The sequence below is a fragment of the Dendropsophus ebraccatus genome, chromosome 12, assembly GCF_027789765.1.
Source record: "Dendropsophus ebraccatus isolate aDenEbr1 chromosome 12, aDenEbr1.pat, whole genome shotgun sequence".
Taxonomy (NCBI): Eukaryota; Metazoa; Chordata; class Amphibia; order Anura; family Hylidae; genus Dendropsophus; species Dendropsophus ebraccatus.
In genome coordinates this window covers 8,313,280-8,333,746 of record NC_091465.1, presented here as the reverse complement: position 1 = coordinate 8,333,746, position 20,467 = coordinate 8,313,280, and the positions used below count along the sequence as shown (strand labels likewise).

General features: G+C 41.7%; 1 protein-coding gene across 10 annotated transcripts in view; it reads left to right on the top strand.

The window, feature by feature from the left end:
* Positions 1-20,467, top strand: part of PRDM16 (PR/SET domain 16) — a 557,902-nt gene that overhangs the window by 440,580 nt on the left and 96,855 nt on the right. The gene's annotated exons all lie outside the window — the stretch shown is intronic.

Here is a 20,467-nt window from a genome sequence, read left to right as displayed (position 1 = left end):
GACTCGATGAAAGTACATGTCTATGCAGTTGTCAAGTCAAAAATATTATACCAGGTGTCTGTGTCTTAAGAAAGAGTTTGTTTTCTTACAACTTATACTATTTGTTAGAAGAAAAAAATACTTGTGCAAGAAAAAAAAAAAGGAACAACGTGTTTTATCTGTTCGTGTTTACCCTGCCTGTAAAGTCTTGATGAGTGCTCGGATTCAATAGGTTTTGGAAGAACAAATACTGAAGAGCAAATAGCCTGGCAGGGGCCCTGACAATGACCTGTCATACACTGCACTGTATCGTACATCATCTTGCTGCATCATTTAAAGGCCAGCGAGTTCTTGATTTGTTCTGTGTCCTGTTTATTGAGGGCGTCCACCATGAAGTCAACACAAATCATGATCCTTTTCACCATGACATGTCCCATTGTTTTTTTGCATCACGGCACATCCTTGGGTGTCCTGTCAACCTCATACTTGTATGTAGCGCAGAGGTTTAGTTGTGGTTCCCTATGGTAGTAAGTTTTCTCTTAACTGTATGCTGTTAACATTAGTAAACTTAGGGGTCCCAGGACTTAAAGGGGTTATCCAGTGTTGGAAAAACATGGCCACTATCTTCCAGAGACAACATGATTAGTCTCCTGTCCAGGTGTCGTTTGCAATTGGAACTGATTCACAAAACCTGCACCCAAACTGGAGATAAGAGTCGTGCTGTCCCTGGCCATGTTTTTCTAACCACTTCAACTCAGGAAAGTCAGGAAATGTATGACAAACAGACACCAGACCCTCCTGGTGTCGTCGGGAGGTAGTGGCCTAAATTGAGGACAGCTTTATCAGAAAAGGGACATTTATAATACAGTGCTGAAGTAATATTTAAAGGGGTTTTCTAGGCTGCAGCATTTTTATATAATCTGACTCCCACTGACACCCACTCATCTACCACAATTCGCTCCTCCCCTTCTGACTGTGGCCTTCCTCTTCTGATGACGTTTGGTTTGAAAGGAACCACCCACTCAGCCCGTCACAGTTCCTGCCCACATGATATCTTAAGTATACAGTGAAGACAAGGACCAAAGCCGGGGCTGGATGATGCAGTGGCAGGGGATCACAAAAGGTGGGTATACCCTCCTTGTTGTTTTCACTGTCCCTTAAAATTCCAATTCTACAAATTCTGTTTGCCTTACCATCATATTGACGTTCGTTAGCAGCAATACCCTCAAAACAGTGACCTTCGCCGCCTGTAAGTCAAACAACTTTTTCTTCCAACTGTGCACTTGGTTCGGCCAAGAATAAATGTTTTCATGTGGAAGGGAGAAGCAAGCTACAGCAAGACCCTTCTGTCCCCTGCAGACACTAATGGTGGCTTATCTCCAGGCAGTACAAAGATTGAAAAGAATTTGCCCAATCCTTCTTTCATCTAACAACATTTATTGGTGGAAGACCCAGATGATAGTCAGCCAGTCCCACAAAATTGACAAGTTCTTTCAGTCCAACATCCACCATCCAACCTATTGAGCGAGCACTTAAATGCTTGAGTACTCGTTACTTGTCAAGGATTTTTCATTGCTCGAGTTGACTCAATGATATTCTCAAGCTCAATCCTCCTCCACCCAAAGAGTTGACATGTCAATTCTTTGGGCGGATGACTGATTGAGCTGGAGAATATCATTAAGTCAATGTGACAGGCAGAACTTCAAGCGGAGTCTCTCGCATGGCCACTTGAAAATTCTGCGTGTAATCCATAGTGTGAAAATACCCTTACTCTGCTCCTTGCCATGCCGTCATAAGATCCATTTTCCATTTAAACCACATGGCTTCCATTGAGCGAAGAGTTTGGTTACGTCGATGACATCCTCGAGGCGTCTTCATGCTCCACCAGATTCTCATGGAAATTCTATAATTGTTGTATTGGGCTCAGTGCGTCTGCTTGTAGGACAGACACTCATAAAGTGGCCAATACCTTCTGTAACCCCCTCCTGCTGATCTTAGATACGTCTTCTCTTCCTGCCAAAGAACATCTCCCAGGCTGCAGCTGCAGATGGGGGGCTCCCGGCAGCTGTATCACACACAAAGGCCTGAAATGTATCATTTTCTACCACCAGCATGTAACGCCGCTGCTGGCACCATCTCTGGCTCCTGTTTCCTACAGAGGGTTGTACCACTGTCAGAGAGGTCAGGGAGGGCGGGTGACTGCTGAGACGTCTTGTCTTCTGTAATACGTGTTTGTTCCTCTCTACAAATACACAAATGAATATCCTTGGCTCAGTTAATTGGTTCGCCCCCCCTCCCTTCACCAACAAAAATATTAATACGCTCTGGATGGGGTCATAGGCCGCGGCCCGGGACTCGCAAGTCGAATTTTATTTGCGTTGTGATAAACTGGAAAAACATTTTGGCTTCTTAGCAAAGCTCAGAGCTGGATTTAAGTCTCATATAGCAGAAGATGAATGGATTTGTTTTGACTTTTTCACTTTTTTTGTAAGGAGAAAAATATGAAAATAATCATAATATTTTTGTTTTGTTTTGCTAATAAAAAAAAATAAAATAATGATTTTATTTTATTGTTTTAGAATTTTGCTGGTGATTTGGACTATGTCCAAGACTGAGAATTCTTACCAAGGATGGGAACACAATGTTGACATAAAACCCAATATATAGGAACTTTTTTTTATTATTATTTTAATATTTCACTTTAGTATGTGGGATTCAGTTATAATGGGCTTTTCAGGATTTATTTATTGATGACGTATTCTTATGATATGCAGTCAGTGGGGCACCCAAACCAGTACTGTGGCCTCTTCATTTCCAACCAAGCACACTGCCATACACTGACCAGTGGCTGTACCTGGTATTGCAGTTTTTTCTATTGAAGTGAATGGTATGAATTGAAATATGAGTTACAGTCACTAGCGAATGCACAGACCTACGTTTAGAGGCTTCAGCAATTGCATGAGCACAATAGTCCCTACAATCTAAGCTAATCTTACCCCCCCCCATTTAGATCAGGGACAGGGAACCTGCGTCCCTCCAGCTGTTGCAAAACTACAATGTCCATCATGCATGGACAGCCAAGGCTCCTCAATGAAGACGGAAGTGCACAATGACGATCTGTACAGCGCCGTAGATTATGTTAGCCCCATATAGATTTCACGAATGACTTGCGATCCATAGGTCGCCTCACTATCTAGAGTGAATGGATGTAATATTTGCAGATGAATCACGTAAATAACACATTTGTCATCTTGCTGGCACTGGGTTGAGTTGGAACAAATATTTGACAGTCTCGCCTCTCGGTTATCTCGGTAACGTCCTTTTGGGCCTTTTGTTTGCATCAAAGTGAAACTGTGATAAGTTGTTACTCTCGGGAGATAGCAGCGTGATGCACAGATACCTGTATTCTTCTATATTCATCAATGAATCACATCCGTCAAATCTGGTGACACTCTGTGCTTTCATGTATAGGAGAGAACAGACACTAATAATAGCCGGCAGGGAGGGAGGTCAGCCGGCATCGCCAGAAAAAAAAGACAATACTGAACCCAGAGATGGAAGCGTTGTGTAGTTCTGTCTCAGGCTACATGATGATTACAGGTGAGGGCTGATTACATAATGGGTCTTACCACAAGAGGGTGCAACAATGCTGTTCCCGCTGCCCTATAAAAAGACTTTCAGGGGCTACTTTTGGGTAGTGTACTTCTCGGTAAAAGATCGGTAAAGGCTTGACATGTCTCTATGACATATTGTACACAGGCTTTAGGAGGGGGCGTATCATTGGACTCATTTTGTCAAATTGCCTACCATGTAGGATAGAGGATATTTGGAGTAATGGTTATGCCCAGCGAAAAGGCTCTGGATAGGCCAGACAGATCTCCAGCAGGGAGTATGGTTTGATCCATCGACGGGCACAAGTAGATCCTTGCCCACCATCTCCAGACCCAGGCAGCCCCTACATTACACCCCTGTCACTGCCTGGACTATTGGAAGATTGGTGTCATGGTGCTAATTACGTGTCCGTAATGATGTGAATGTGAATGAGAAACCTGCTATAGACTGGAACTGTGTTGTCTTCAGTGATGAATCCAGGTTCTTTTTGGCATCTGATGATGATCGGGTTGGGGTATGGAGGCCTTGTGATAGGAACGTTAATTCTGCAGTGGAGTGACACACTGTCCCCTGCTGGTGTAATAATATAGGGAGCCATTCCATGGGACAGTGGTCATCCCTAGTAGTGAGACGAGGACACTAATATCTCAGTGATATGTACAGAACATTCTGCGACCTGTGTCAATGCTCATCCCCAAAAAGCAAGAGTCTCCCTCCAGGTTCTCCATCAGATTGCAACACTTAGGGCCCTATTACACCAAACGATTATCGTACTTGGCCCAAAAGGGGCCGCTCCAGCTCATAATAGTTTGGTGTGATAAGTCATGTTAAAAGGCAACGATCAGCCGACATGCCCAATGTTGGCTAATCATTGTCTTTCAACATGTTCTATTACAACGATAATGGAAGCGATGGTCTGCCTGCCCATCGTTCCGGGGAGCGGGGACCAAGAAGGAAACTAGAACAGAGCTGACAGGTCGGCGCTAGCTTCCTCCCCTTAATCACTTGGTGTAATACCACCTTTACTTGGCCTGTCCCGTTGCCAAATTTATTGTCCTTGCATTCTTTAAGTTTGAGCTGCCCATTCACTTTAGATTAATGTCAGCTGAACCCAGTTATTTTGTTAGGACCAGCAGACCATGTACTGTGAATGGGGGTGTCCTGACCTTCACTGATATCAGGTGTCAGGGGAGAAAAGGAATGGAAGGTTCAATGGGAATTTCAACTTGGCTAATCATTTTCAGTCTGCTACGAGACATTGGCAGTGTCTTATACCCCTCTTTTTAGTCTGAATACATGGATGTTCTGTTAAGCAAAGTATATGGGAAGGGGAAGGGCTATATAATTATTGGCCTAACAAAAATTTAGCCAATGGTTTGGCTAATGTGCCTGGCCAAAAATCAACGAATATCAGGATCTTCAAACCAGTGATTGGTATAAATAAATAAAGGATGTATTATCTAATGCCCGATTCTATGGAGGAATATCTGAAAACAGTATTTTTGGAAAGGCCACAGATGACAAACAGCCATCTTTTATCTATGGATAGTGTTACTGTTCCTTTAAGACAATTGATAGAGGGCCTTATGGTTAGCAAGATAAAACCTATCATTTGTATGACCTCCAACCATCTAAACAACCATTATAATCTTTACACTTTGCTCAGCCGAGGAAGGAAACCTCACAGAACTTTGCACAAAACAGGAAATTAAGAACCCCCCAACAATACAAGAATTAAGCTAAACCAAACTTTCATTGGGAAAAAAATATCATTTTCTGGTAAAGGGAATTCTGGAATTAAACGGGAGTATGTAATAAGTGAAGAGGGCAAGTGTTAAGCTCATGGCTGCCTGCCTATAAGTCTTGGTTCCCACCATAAGCTTCCTAACACGTCTTTAGTTTGTAAGCCCTGAGAGTCTAATAAGGCCAAGCGATTGGTGGTATTGATTAGCCAATAAAGTCTATCAGCGCAATGTCTCCCAAAATGCCCTTTTTAATGTTATCCTTTAAAGACTATAAACATACCCAACCAGGAGCCTGGGGCTCATGACTTAAGCCTTGAGGTTGAACCATTGACCATGTAACTGAACAGATGGAAAGAGTTGATGAATACCCTGGGAATATGGATTAGTTGATGAGAGGAAGAGAGGTTTGGGCAGGTGGCAGAGATGACTTTGACCATACTGCTGAGTAGAGGGAATATTCAGGAATGTTACCGAGACATCTTGACTAATGAGTCCTTTACACAACAAGAGCAAGGACGGATATCTCGTGTCGAAACCTGTCTAAAGCTTCACTGGTGAGGAGCGTGGACAAAAAGGAAAACTAAAGTCTGATTCGAGAGAAGTCCTATCTAGTTTCTGACTGTAATAGTATTAATAATTCAGTATATCATTAGGACTTCAAAATGGCTCTTTGGCCAATTTCTCTTAAAAGTGATAGAAGAAATGCATACAGGAAACCAACAATGGGGCCAGAACATGTACCATCCAGTCACCCATGTGTATTGATAACTAGATCAATCACTCATATCTTAGAGCAGTGGGTATCGGGCTTAGCTCTTATCTACAGTAGCCAAGCCTTCAAACTATTCAGATGACAAGGTCACTAGAGGTAGGCCAAGCAGGTCAGATGGGAAATGACATCTTACTATCATCATTCAACGGCATCGTTGACATGTCGGTATTTGCCACAAGCTCCGCGGTGTAAACACAACTGTGTCAGGCTTGGCAGAATACTCCTTCTCTCTGTTTGCTCAGTTTCATCCTAAGCTTATTAGAATATGATTGTTTTCTCGGTGCTTAGAGTCTGTAAATAGAATATAGAACTGTGCAACAGTTCACAGTTCACTTGGCAAAGGAGTCTGTCTCTTAAGGTGCCCATACACCTTATATTAAAGTCAGAAGAACTTGCCCCCTCCAACAGCTTAGAGTGTATGGGACCTTCTGACTCCACTGACAGATGACTTTGATGTAGAGGAGGGTTGGGCAGGATGAGTTTTCAACATTTAACCCCAATGTTTTTGGAGGAACAAGCCATGTGACTGTGGCTTACCCCCTCGAAAGACAACAGATGAACATTCGGCCATTCCATGTATGTGGACTGACATGACTGAGCTCTTGAGATATTTATTGTGCTTTGTGATGAACCTGGAAGATAAAACATGGTTTCATTTTGGTATTTAAATACTCCCTGCTGAATCACACTGCTGAACAATATGCAAAAGTGGAGTGCGAGGCGCACGTCACATGGCTTTCCATGGAGTCCTACATCTTCTATATCTATTTGTAAAGTGGAAGTTGAACTTGAACCCTACAAAATAAATGTATCCATTATGGCTTACCAATATTTTGCTGAGAACATGACCTAAGTAAAGTAGTAAAGTAGTAAAGTAGAGAACAATTGGGGTGGCCACCCTATCGCCCTACGATGCATCCTTTACGATTCTAGGACACTGTTCCTTTAAACCTTCCCTAGTTCTCCGTTTTTCTTTCTTTTTCTTCAGACAGCATCTTGAAGTTGTCTATCACGCGCAGGTAGCTGAGTACACACTGACACAATAGGCCGCATTAGTGGTTTTTATTTCGGTGGAATTCCAATCATATTTACAGAGTCCTTTCAATCACGGGACAGATCTATACGAGGCTGCGGATGTTCTCATGTGCGGCTGACTCTTTTTCTTGCTTGTATAACCGAGAAACTGTTTTCTAAGCTTGCTGATAATGTGAAACACATCCATCATAGGACCATGACACGTAATGCAAATTCTCCCACGGGATGGGGAGCAGCTACCGGGCGGGAAGCACAGTGTAACATACTTAAGGTGTCACCCTGCCCTGAATCACCTCTGTACTCACTCTTATCTGACTATTAGAAAGACTATTTGATGTTAAAGACGCTAATATACCATATAATCTATGTCAGTCTTAGAAATATAGACGTAATGTAAGCAAAAAATGTTGATATCATGGCTGCAGATAATTTTATGGAAAATAGGAAAGATGTTTCATTTTTTTCCCTAAAATTTTTTTTCATCCTGTTGTGAATTGAGACATGGAGTTGTAATCTATTCTTTACTCACCCCCTACTATTACATAAGTAACAAAGTAAATTATTTACAATAGTCATTATCCACAGAATTATTCGGACAACAAACCTTAGCTAATTCAGGGTTGAAATCTAGCATGGAGGCCTAGTTTCTGAAGATGGTTGGCCGAGTCTTCCAAGGCATCAGAGCTTCTCCCATGGGAGAAATCTGATATATGTCATGAGACATTGGGGCATTTTACCAGTCTTTGGCAGTCTTTAGATGAAACCCATTGGTGTAAATTAGCATAAATGTATTAAGAAATGCTCTGACCTGTACCTGTCCATGTGCCACAGATTGAAATCTGCAATTGGGGATAGTATATAGGAGGTGTTTTTTATTGTACTGTGCAGAGTCCGTGCATTTGCTCATACGCTTAATATGATGAGTTCCAAATACGATGTGTCCAATTTTGACACATTCCTGGTCCAAGCTCCTCCTAGTACATGGGCTGTCCGTACTGTGTTCAGGGACTGAGCACACTACATAAGGCCTCAAATTGTAATAAATGTGTCCAAACCCATAGGAGGCCACACCTCATTCTGGCTAAGCCCTGCCCACTTTCTGGAATTATCTAACATGGCATAATACTACAGGAAAGTTGCAAATTTTAGTGCAAATAGATTTCTATACCTTGTTATAAGGGTGATGGTATAGATGCCATTTTCAATAAGTGAAAGCAGTGATCATCTGATGGAAAATAAAACCACAGAAGACCTGCTTCAGGCCTCAAATCCCTAGAAGTCTGTCCAATAGCATGATTGCAGTTGCCATAATTCAGCCCCTAAATATTAACCCCTTCCCATCAATAATATGTATATATACATTCCTACATACCCTGTGCAGTAGGAATGTATATATATGTTCCTGACTGAGGGGCTTACTGATGTGTGCAGGAACGCTGCAGTGAGAGCGGTCCCGCACACATCAGTGTGTCCTGGGCCAGAGGTAATGAGAGGCAGCTGCGATCCCGCAGCTGCGTCTCAATAAACCCCTTAAAAGCTGCGATCTATAGCGATCGGGGTGTTTAAGGTACTCAGTGACACAACAAGCTTCTGTCACTGAGTGATCGGGGCCCCCGCAGTCATGCTGCGGGGGTCCCAATCACATGTACCGACGGGCGGGGGTAAGCCTCTTACCTCCGTCCTGTCGGATCGGCGATTTATGAATAGAGTCTGCTCTCAGACAGGCTCTATAAGCAGATCGCCGATAACACTGATCTATGCTATGCTATGGATAGCATAGCATAGATCAGTACATGCAATCTAATAATTGCATGTTTTAGAGTGAAAAAAGGTGTAAAAAAAAAAGTATTTTAAGTACTTTAAAAAACCCTTATAAACCGCCCTCCTAATAAAAGTTTGAAATACCCCCTTGCCCATTATAAAATTTTAAATATTAAAAAAAAATAATAAATAAACATATTACATATCGTTTTCAGATCTATTAAAATATAACATTATAGTTCCCGCACAGTGACGGACATAAAAGAAATTGCTGATTTTATTAAATTAATTATCAGAAAAAAAATTATTAAAAAGCGATCAAAATTTTTCTGTTACACCAGTATGATATTAGTAGAAACTAGAGCAAAAAATTACCCCAACCAGCCCTGTAGGTGGAAAAATAAAAGCGCTTTGGCTCTTAGAAGGCGAGGAGGAACATTGCATTAATTTGACCCGGACATCCGGGCATCAAAGGGCTCGGTCTTGAAGGGGTTAAAGACACAAAGAAACAGAAGGTACAAAAATTTTACAAATGAAGAAAAAAATTCTGACTTTTTTTAAAAACTTTTTTTTAAAAGCTATGAATATGTGTATATATATATATATATATATATATATATATGTGTGTGTATTTTTTATTTTAAAGAAAATTAACCAGAGAGCGGCTCTTTGGTTGTTAGCAGGGGAGCAATGTACAAAAAGAGCAGCCCTCTCCATTGATATCATTATGGATCTGGTAAGTCTGCGCGGCCCTGATCGATAGTATTGGCTGCCTCCCGTCTGCCTCCACCCGCGGCCCGGCTCTCCATCACACACACAGGATTTTGTCGTCTTATTAACAGACATTTCTGCATTTTTCACCCGGCGCTAATAATTCTCTGTGTTGTCCTGCGCATTAACGTGCTTCTGGCTTATTATTGCATATCTTCTTGTTTTCCTCCTTCATCCCCCTTATTTTAAAGCTCCCCGGCTCACTCCATGGGCCCGGCCTGTGTGATTAAGTCTCTGGGCCACCTGCTGTTTTTAATAGGCCTGTAGGCCTGACCATCCGATGAGAACCAAGCAGCACAGCTTGTCGCTGAATACTTCCACTGGAATCTTTTAATGCAGAGTATTAATCATTACTGTCAAACCATTCAGGGCCTAAATATGTCGCCCAGCATTAAATAATACAGCAGGCAGGTTAAGAGAAAGCGCCGGACTCCTATAAACTTCTTTACATGACAGTGGAATCTGCAATAAAATTAGTCCGAGATCTAGCAGGATAGATACAGGGACATTGGAGCCGTCCCCAGAACGCCTCTTCTCTCCGTCTGTACAGATGGAAAATCACATCCCTCAACTAAAACAAAATAAAAAAACTATTATTGTAAATTCTACAAAGAACCAAATACAGACGTGTACAATATTTCCTATGAACAACTGTGTTATTGTTATGGCCCTGTGCAAGATACATGGCCTCTAGTGATGAGCGAATAGGGAAATATTCGAATATTCGATATTCGTACGAATATCTCCCGAATATTCAAATATTCGATTGAATATTCGATCCCAATAAAGTCTATGGAAACAAGTATTCCATTATTAAAAAACATCTATTCGACCACTTGGAGGTAAAAAACGGAAGCTGGGGGTCATCGAATATTTATCAAATATTCGGCGAAGTATTCGATAATATTCAATAGATCGAATACCTTACTATTCGATCGAATATCTATTCAATCAAACAGTATTCGCTCATCACTAATGGCCTCTTTGGTTGTTCCACATTAAGGCTGTGTTCAGACATAGTCTACAATTGTAACGTTTCATCACTAAATTGCAACTCATAATAGTCAGTGTTGTCCCACATCCGTAATATATTTATTTAGCATTTGGCATTATTCATAAATTTGGCCCCTTAGTATCCTCATGAGAACATATTTTTTTCTTTACATTATGTATGATGTTGGGGAGAGTTGGTAGCCCCCCCCCCCCATACATACCAGACAAATAAGGGGGGGTCCCATTAAATAGTGGGAGAAAGGAAGGACGTTGCCAGACACCTTTGGTGGCCACTGGTCTTTTCAAAAACAAAAGGATTGAGCTTGGTAAAATCCAACACGTCCAACCATTCTCTCTCCCCACATCATAGGAGCGTTAGAGGCCACATTAGACATTACACCAAACTCATCGGGCTCAGTTGATATCATATTACTATATATAGCCAGGTTAAAAGGGTGTTTTGCTAAAAATTAATATTGTTCCTGGCCTTACCTTGCCTACTTACCGAGCCACATTACCCAGCAGATCCCACCCGACTCCGATCGTCGTTCTTTTTACGGCTTCTGATCAGGACTTGCTGGCTCAGATGACCATTGGCCAAGACAGGTCATCAGCCAGTCATTGTAAGAGCCAGCAGGTCTGCTCCTGATCACTCATCATGGAAGAAAAGAGAAGATTGGAGCTGTGGGGGAGCAGCGGGAGACCTGGACTAGGTAAGTGTTTTTTTGTTTTGTTTTTTTCTATTTTGTAAGGGACCCAGCACAATATTAATTTTTAGCCTTTCACTTTCACAGCATTTTTTACCCTATAATAAAAATCCCATGAAAAGTGGCATAACCATGGAATGTTGTGATATAGACCAGAAAAAAATCACCAAAACACCAGTGAAACACCACCAAGGTGCATCTTCGGTCCAGGACTGGAATTCACTGTAGAGTTTCCAGTTACATATGCACTAAAAAACAGGAAAAAAATAAGCCTGGATTTAAAGTTTTTCTTGCCGTTCCTTTCAGATCCTAATTGTTGGGAAAGTCATCAACTTCGCTGGAGAACAGTTTGCAAAAACTGTCCAAAAAAGCATGCACCAAAAAAATAAAAATAAAAATCTGAATTTATAGCTGAAAACCCGGCGATTGATGGTGTGGCCTAGACAAGCTGGCATTAACCTCTGTATTGGAATTATAGCTTGTCAGAGGCTTTGATACAGAGGGCCATCTTTTCTCATTGCCAAATTCATTGCAAACAGCTTTTCTTTTTTTATAGCAAACAGGGAAATGTCTGGAATTTATGAACTAGACAAATGTTGGTATTTTATTAACTATAATAAAAAGTTAGTGATAACCTATGTGAGATTTTCATTGGTATTTACTATAGAAATTTAGCAATTTGAAGGATTTTACATCTTAAAGGGTCACTCTTGGCAAAAGTGATGTTAGTTGCGAGGCCTTAGGGGTTATATTGCTACTAGAAGATAGCTACTCGAGTATGCTGGAGTCCGATTGCTCAGCATTTGAATACTGGTGGCTGAAGAAGTCGGATGCAACCCTAGGGTGTCCTAGTAAACATCACTTTGGCCAGTCATTGGAAGAGCCAGCAGGTCCTGCTCCTGATCACTCATCATGATGGAAGTAACATCAGTCATAGTAATCTATGTGGAGAAATAAATAAGCTAATATGGGTACTGTTTATCATTAGAGAGACTTATGTTCCTGCAATGCCCCATGGGAAAAAGTTTGCAAATTAGTTCTCTTCCTCAAAATTACAACAGCCCAACCATAGTATAATCAAAAAGGAAGAAAACTGACTAATACGAGTAGTAGGCTATCTTTGGGAGGTGAGATAATCTGCATATAAATAACGTAGCCTTGTTAGTCAATATTAAGTATACGCAGCCATATTTCTCACCGAGCCTCCAAGTACGGACGGGCTAATCGTAGGTGTCTAGTGACCCCAAGTAAATGCCATTACATTGAGATTTCTTAACACCGAAGACGTGTAATGATTTAATCTGGAATTTCACAGTTGCCCTTCAGACTCTGTGGTTGTACTAAGAGCCACAAGGATTTAGGGAATCATTCAGTTTGGATGTTGGCAGGTTTTGTGGGTCTGGCAGTATGATGCTGCCATTTCCTGAAGCAAAGCCACTTTCTCATGCTCTTGACGTGTATTTTGCAGGAAGCCATTTTTAGGCTCGGCGCTGAGTGCCAGGAGAATTATGGTTATTAAGGTTTTTCATGTGATTTAACAAAAAAAAAGTTCAGTTTGTTTTTTTAATTTGAAATGATGGTTGGTGAGTAAGAATAATATATATAAGAAGAGTCACCCATCAGCGTTTATAGAAGGTAAAACAAGGCGCAGAAGTTGGGTCTTTTTACTGATCGAAAGTCATAAATCTAGTTTAGATAGATAGATCCTACTCATCATTTGTGCTATGTAGGTCCTCGATAAAGTGACAACTTAGAGACATAGATGAGGAATTGTCTCCATTTCAGGTGGACATGTTCCTCAGGAATTCAGATATAAGCAGAGGAATTCCTCCCCTGAACACACAATATACAATAGCCAGTTTAGATTTCTCAGAGTTTGGCCGAATCTCAGCATACAATCTCGAAATATGAAGCCTCCAACGGGGGGCACCACGTAGTGTCTAGGGATGTCCTACAGAGAGAAGAAGGTCTCGGAGTCAACGGGAGCGAGAGCAGCAGGAAATTGTAAGATAAGAACACACTAAATGAAAAGACAGGAGCCGAGGTCGCTGTTACGGGGAAATGGATGAGGTCGCGGATGGAATCATCTGACACTCTTAAACCTATTAGACTTTGAAGAGAAAATGACTGTAATTTTAAAGGAAGGAACCGTGTTATTTTTAATAAATGTTCGCTCTTAGTGTGAGCATGGATTTTTTTTTTCTCCGCTAAATGTCAGTGGTCATTACTGAACTGTCCAGACGGATTCTACCATATCTCGCTGTGCCGCGTAACACTTCTATGGGAAAAAAAAGACGCCAGATGACATTGTATGAAAATATAAATGGATAGTCTAGAAGCCTCCTTAGTGGTCACTTTATCATGACAAGGGGACATCCTCTTTGTCTACAGGAAGGAAGGTTTCACCATACTAGATGTGGGTTCTTTACTGTAAGAGCATTGAGATCATGGAACTTTCTTCCATGTCATGTTGCAATGATTGACATGGGCTTTGATGCCTTACTACACATATATAATATTACAAGTTGTGGTTGCTAGATGGGACATTGTTCCAGGAATTTGTTTTAGAGTTGAGAAGGACTTTTTCCTCTAGTATGGGGCAGTTGTCTCATAAGGGTTTATGACTTTTTGTGTTGGGTTATACATTTGGCTTGATGGACCTTATTAACTACATAACTCTTCTGCTTTACTCTCTATGGTTTCCCTGACTCACTAAAGTACAAAAACATCCATTAATAATGGGGAATGTCCATGTTTCCAAGATTGGTGAAGGTTCTATCATCAAGATTCCTGAGAGTCAAGATGATGTCATGCTTTAGGGGCCCTAAGTGCTGGGTCCCTAAAGGCCACCCAGGCCACCCAGCTAACCATATTCCCTCACTATGGTGTTTCTCAATGACGTGATAAAAGTTGAATTTGCCTCGGCTACAGCTCTAGGTATATTATGCAGCCGCTTATTTTTGCTTTTAACTTTTTGAGGAAAGCACTGAGTTTCGAGATGCCTTATCCATGGTGATAGCCGTTCTGGTGCTCGAGTGTGACTGCAACTTTATGGGATCTAATTGTTTGACCGCCGGACGCCTGTACGCTTTTAAAATGATATGAAGAAAATTATAAAGCACTGGAGGAGTTCGGTTCTAATCAGATTACGTCCACATGGTCCATAGTAAAGGGATTATCTTCTGTTGGCGGTGAGGATTTTCAGCATAAAAGTCAGAGGTGAGGGGTGACGCGGCTCTAAAGAAATTCCATAGATTTTTCTAGAGAGATTGTATTTTCCATCTACAAAGCTGAATGAACATTTTAATATTTTTTAATATGTCTAGAACATTTAATGTGATGTAATGAGCCCTAAGAAAAACAATCTCCGCCCAACTGGACCCAAATATACAAGTCCATTGTGTTCTTTCCACCATCCAAAAAGGATAGAGACTAACATTTGCAATGCAATGTATGTACACAGTGACTCCACCAGCAGAATAGTGAGTGCAGCTCTGGAGTGTAACACAGGATACTTATCCACTTATTCTCAGTCCAACACCATGGCACTCCATAGTCTCTGGAGGAAGTGCGGTGAATCCAGTAGTACAGAGCATTCTCTGCGCCATGATAAATTTGACAGAAAGAAAAACAGAAAACCTCATTTGGCCAGGGTCAACATACATAACAAGCATTGTTAACAAAAATGGTTTTATTGGTCAATGTCCTACCTGTTGCCCAATAGGCAAAAATGGAAAACCTGGCTAGTTGCCTACCAACATGGCTGTACCAATTCATAAACACTACATGCAATACTTTCTGATCCAGTCGCAACTGTGCAGCATGGTAACTAGGCCATATTAATAGGCCTATGGGCCTAACTCGGTAACTCTCATCTGATTTTCCACAATGCACTGCTCTATGTCTTTACATATGAAAACATCGATAGTAGATAACATTTCATGTAGATTCCTCTAGCGATATGTCCTTCAAAATCAGAGAGACTCCATTAACTTGCTACTCATAATAGTGTCAATGAAATTCTGATACTTTTCAAAGTTTTCTCGAAGTTTTTTTTTAAAGATATCCCTGGGAAGTTATCTCTATATGCAACGTGGTGGAAAGAGGAAGAGATCACAACTATCTTTGTCTTACTGAGAGATGAAAGTTGTATCAACATCCCCATCATCACTGACTTCATTAACATCACCATTGATAAACTTCTCGATAGATCAGAGGCCGGCTCATATAGGACATAGTCATGTAGCTGTGGAATAAACTCAACTAACCAAACAGGGAGGCCTGAGTATAAATATACCACAGTTCTCATCTTTCTCCGGAGCATATGTGACTCTTTTTCATCACTTTCGTACCTTCTGAAGGCCGCCATCACTCACTAGCTGTCGGAGACTTGGAGAGTAAAGGCCCCGCAGTTTTGTGCTATCAATAGCTCTTTGAAAATTCAGTAAACATCTCGTTTTCTGGCTTTTACCTTCAGCAGATCGAGGGTGGGGGGAGGACAGTTTAGGACAATCAAAACAACTCTCCCCGGCTCCTGTCACTTGCAGCTTGGCCATTATTGTTGGCAGGGAAATTTGTACAAGTTTTCTTGCCTTAATAGATCTGCTGGCAAAGCCAAGCGAGAGCATTGGGAGAACCTTGCATCGGGGCAGTCTGGGGTATAAAGACTTCTTGTAGCGAACATTACTTAAGATAAAATGAGGTGGAAACATAGAATATTTTCTCCTGGCGTCGTCTTCTGAGTAGATGTTTATGAAGCTACATATTTTTTTATTATAGCTATTATTACTTCTGTGGCTTGCTTGGCGTATAAGCTGGTCATACACATTACATAGAGGTCAGTCAAGCTCAATCTGTGGGACTGGGTGACAAGCTAACGTGTTTGGAACTTTGAAGAACTGTCGGTCATGTTGGTCTCAGAAGTAGATTCAGGCAATTCCCGAGGTATGTGGCAGTGGCTGTCCCTCTTCTCTTTCAATTGAAAATATGTACGCATATGACAATCGGAAACCAAATGAACCTTAAGTTGATAGCTAGGGAGGCCCCCGTGCACATGAGATATTCCACCAGTCCCACCGAAATTGAGGGGTTTGTCTACTTTTCTGTAATGTGTATGGAGGCCACTACAATAGTCCAGTGGTATGGTTAAGGATCCTATTACACAAAGCAATTATTGGCCATACGTGGCCGATTGCCGGTCGTTCCGGATGATAATCGCTTTGTGTAACCGCTCATTTTATAAAACATGCACAATGTTGGCTGATCACTCGTTTACGACAGGAACCAAAATCCCAGTGCCGATAGCAATGGTCTGCTGGCCATTGCTCCATGGAATAGTAGTGGCAGCAGAACGGTGCTATCTCCTATGAGTTTGTCCAGGGAGCCCCTCTTGCAACTCCCTGCGGCCCTCCCCCTGCTCTTACGTCCTTCCTGCCGGTGCGAGTTATAGCGCTGACATCAAGCGAAGAATGAGGAGCAAGCGAGCGCTGACCTGACAGGTCACTTGCTCACTTGTTCCTCCAGGTCGGCCCATGTAATAGGGAACTTACTCTAACAGTTGGTTACCGATGTTTAATAGGGAAACCTTCTTCAAGATATAACATAAGGTCAGGTTGGCCCACCAAAGGTCATGTGAGGGGCTCAGACCTGGAAATTATGATGGATGCAAAAATCTAGCAGAAGGCATTTGAAGTTTACTAGGGTATAATTTCTATTGGATAATTTATAACTAATCTACAGAATTAGACTTTATGATTTACAGTAGTAACCCATGACAATTGTTATGCAGTTGTGGATGTGCGCATGGCTTGTACAGATGGAAGCTGGCCCTCAGAAACATCTTGTCTAGTTTAACGAAGCTGAGGTGATCTCATTGTAATCCATAGAGTAGCATTCCATGGGTAATCTTCCATCTTCCTATACCATGGGGGCAGCCATACTGCCTGAACTGTCCTGAACAGCACTTAGAGATATACCATACAGCAATCCTCATGGACATAGACGACAATAGACAGACTCTGTCCCCTTGAGATGAATGTGAGACATAACTGAGCGCGCTCTGTGATCTGTGAAGAGGTCATCCCACAGGGAGCTGTTATTGTCTCCTCTATCTACTGGTGTCACATGACGCTGCAATGCTTTACAGATCACTTTACAGCAGCCTCCTCTTATCACCACAGACACAACAGGAAGTCTCAGCTTAGTTTTAGCCCCAGTGGTGAGAATGAGAACTGCAAGATATCAGGATTATTTTATAATATAGATAGAAAAATGGAAAATTAGAAAAAATGTCACAAAAATGTTTTAAAAAATCTGTTTAACAGAAAACATTATTTACAAAATAAGTAATTTTTTTGATGTCACATTCTCTTTAACCATGTTCTCATCTGAGACTTCAGTTCCCACATTGGTTACCCGGTTCCACCTTTCCTGGCTTAGTCTAGACGCATGCAGAAGCTCTAGGCTGTGAGACATATCGGAGGACGGTTCTAGGATCTCTCGCTCGCTGTGAACTGCCTTTGGCTTCTCCAGTCTGGCTATGGTACAAGCACATCAGCTTAGGCTTCTTTTACAGACAGGGAAATAAACTGGGGAAGAGCTAGGAAAGGATTCGGAATTTGGAATGTAATTACTTTTTTCATGGTATTTAGGTCTGTTTAACAGAATTGCTGAATTACAGGGTTGGCCACCACATTGTAGCATTAGGCAGAGATGCCAACTGCAGTGCCAACGCAAATTAGAAGCGTATGTCTCATTCAACATAGTGCAGAGAGGTGCCAGCTGAACATAACATTTTGAGGGATTTCTTGAACTTTGCAGGTCATGTGATTAGGCGTTTATCATTTGACTCAATTCAGTCATTTCGTTCCCACCTAATATCCATAAAATGCTAAATGTTTCATCTAATTTCTATCCTTTTTACATCTTTGGACGATTAGTGTCCGACAATAATAATCTGTCTTAAAGGGATTATCCCAAGATTGTAAACTTATAAACAGATATGTAATCAATAAGGTCTGACCACATAGAAGGGTATAGAGAAGCAGCATGCTCAACCATTGCTCTATTAAAGGGTCAGTTGGTACCAGAAATTTATATAGATTTGTAATTTACTTCTATTTAGAAATTTCCAGTCTTCTAGTACTTAGCTGCTGTAAGTCCTGCAGGAAGTGGTGTATTCTCTCCAGTCTGACACAGTGCTCTCTGCTGCCACCTCTGTCCATGTCAGGAACTGTCCAGAGCAGCAGCAAATGCCCATAGAAAACCTCTCCTGCTCTGGACAGTTCCTGACATGGACAAAGGTGGCAGCAGAGAGCACTGTATCAAACTGGAGAGAATACACCACTTCCTGCAGGAGACATACAGCAGCTGATAAGTACTGGAAGACTGGAGAATTTTAAATAGAAGTTTACCAATCTGTATAACTTTTTGACGCCAGGTGATTTAAAAAAAGAAAAGTGTACCCCTTTAAGAGATTGGGCACTGAAGAGCAGATCCCCCTATAGCTAGAGTTCCTAAACCAGAGACCCCTTTAATAGCAATACTTCTCTACTAGCGAGGCATACTCTCTCTTTAAGAGATCTGAGGCTGCAGCTAATCCACAGTCCATAATGTACTTTCCTTCCTCCCCGCTCAGCCAAGTATTCTCATAAATTTCACTTGTCATATCGCTGAATAGAAAAGGTGACCATTCAGTGGAGATAAAGATAAAACCTGTGAGGACGTGAAAAAACTCATTGCCTACACAATGGAGCTGTGAAATAAGACCAAAGCGTATTTGCTAAGCAGTTTGCTGTGTGTGAGAGACAACTTCCAGCGATGGGAGAGCGGAGAGGTGTTTGCTGCCAGGTGCCCGGGCGGAGAGTTCACCTGGGCGATGCTTCACACTGAGTCTGTAATAAGCAAAGCATCTCCACCAGACGACGAGGTGTTAAAGATCTCCCCAGCTATGACAGCCGCCCAAGGAATCATGTGAAGAGAAGCTTAACCCACTCGCTGCATCACAGGCTCCTGCAGCAGCTTCCTCAGGGAACCTTCCCTATTCTCCATATTCTCCAGCTCCGGCTCTAGTACAACCTCAGACGTGCAGGAAAAATACATAACACCCCCCTATCATTCATTTTTATTTTTGTTAAGACTCGAGCAACTGGTAGCTGTGTGTGTTAAGGAATTCCCCATCCCTCCGCGAGCTTGTTGGCTTGAGGCCACATTTTGCATAAGACAACTCAGCGAGAACATAACTAGGATTACCCAGCAGATTTTACTGCCCTGTCCGGCATCTAATACCTGGGCCTGACTATGTGTCCCCAACCCTGACCCCCTGCACCCTGGGAACATGCCCCATCAGCCCCATCAGCCTTAGCTATGTCTTCGCCCTCAAGTAGTCCTCCACATATTGACCAGTGTGTCAACTGTAATATAATAAAAACATTAAATACAGTTTTCAAAATTTTCAGTCTAGGCTCTTGTTTTGACTTATTTAACTATTTAAAGGGGAAATTCCACAGTTGACCAAATCAATACATAGGGTGGTCAAAAAACCTCTAACAAAAATAGGCACAGCCCCGTGTTACCATGCACGAACAATCGAATTCCAACTCCTCTAAGGCAAACACTTAGATGGGCTTAAAACATAACTTTTAATTAAACAAACTAAAATATTCTATGAAAAAACAGATAGACAACATAATCCAAACCATGTGAATGACCAATACCGACACCAAGGACAGTAGAGATGTCGATAAACAAGGAACATAGGCAACCACTCCTTCAGATAGACTGATATGTACACAGAGGGACACAGTGCACACTAACCACTCCTACCACAGAAGCACTGTCCCTGCCTTTTGGGGATGCCCACCTCCTTAATAGGGTGGCCCCAACCACGATGACGTTCCCTGTACTTCTCTAAGTGCACAACAAAGGACAAACAGACAAATAAGGACAAAGTGATCAAAAAATAAACTAATTACCACACCAAAATAATTACAAACATCCAACGCGTTTCACCTGTGCTGTAACCACAGGATCATCAGGGATACACTGGTGCAAACTAAAATAGTGACAAAACTACGTCAGGTAGTGGAATAACT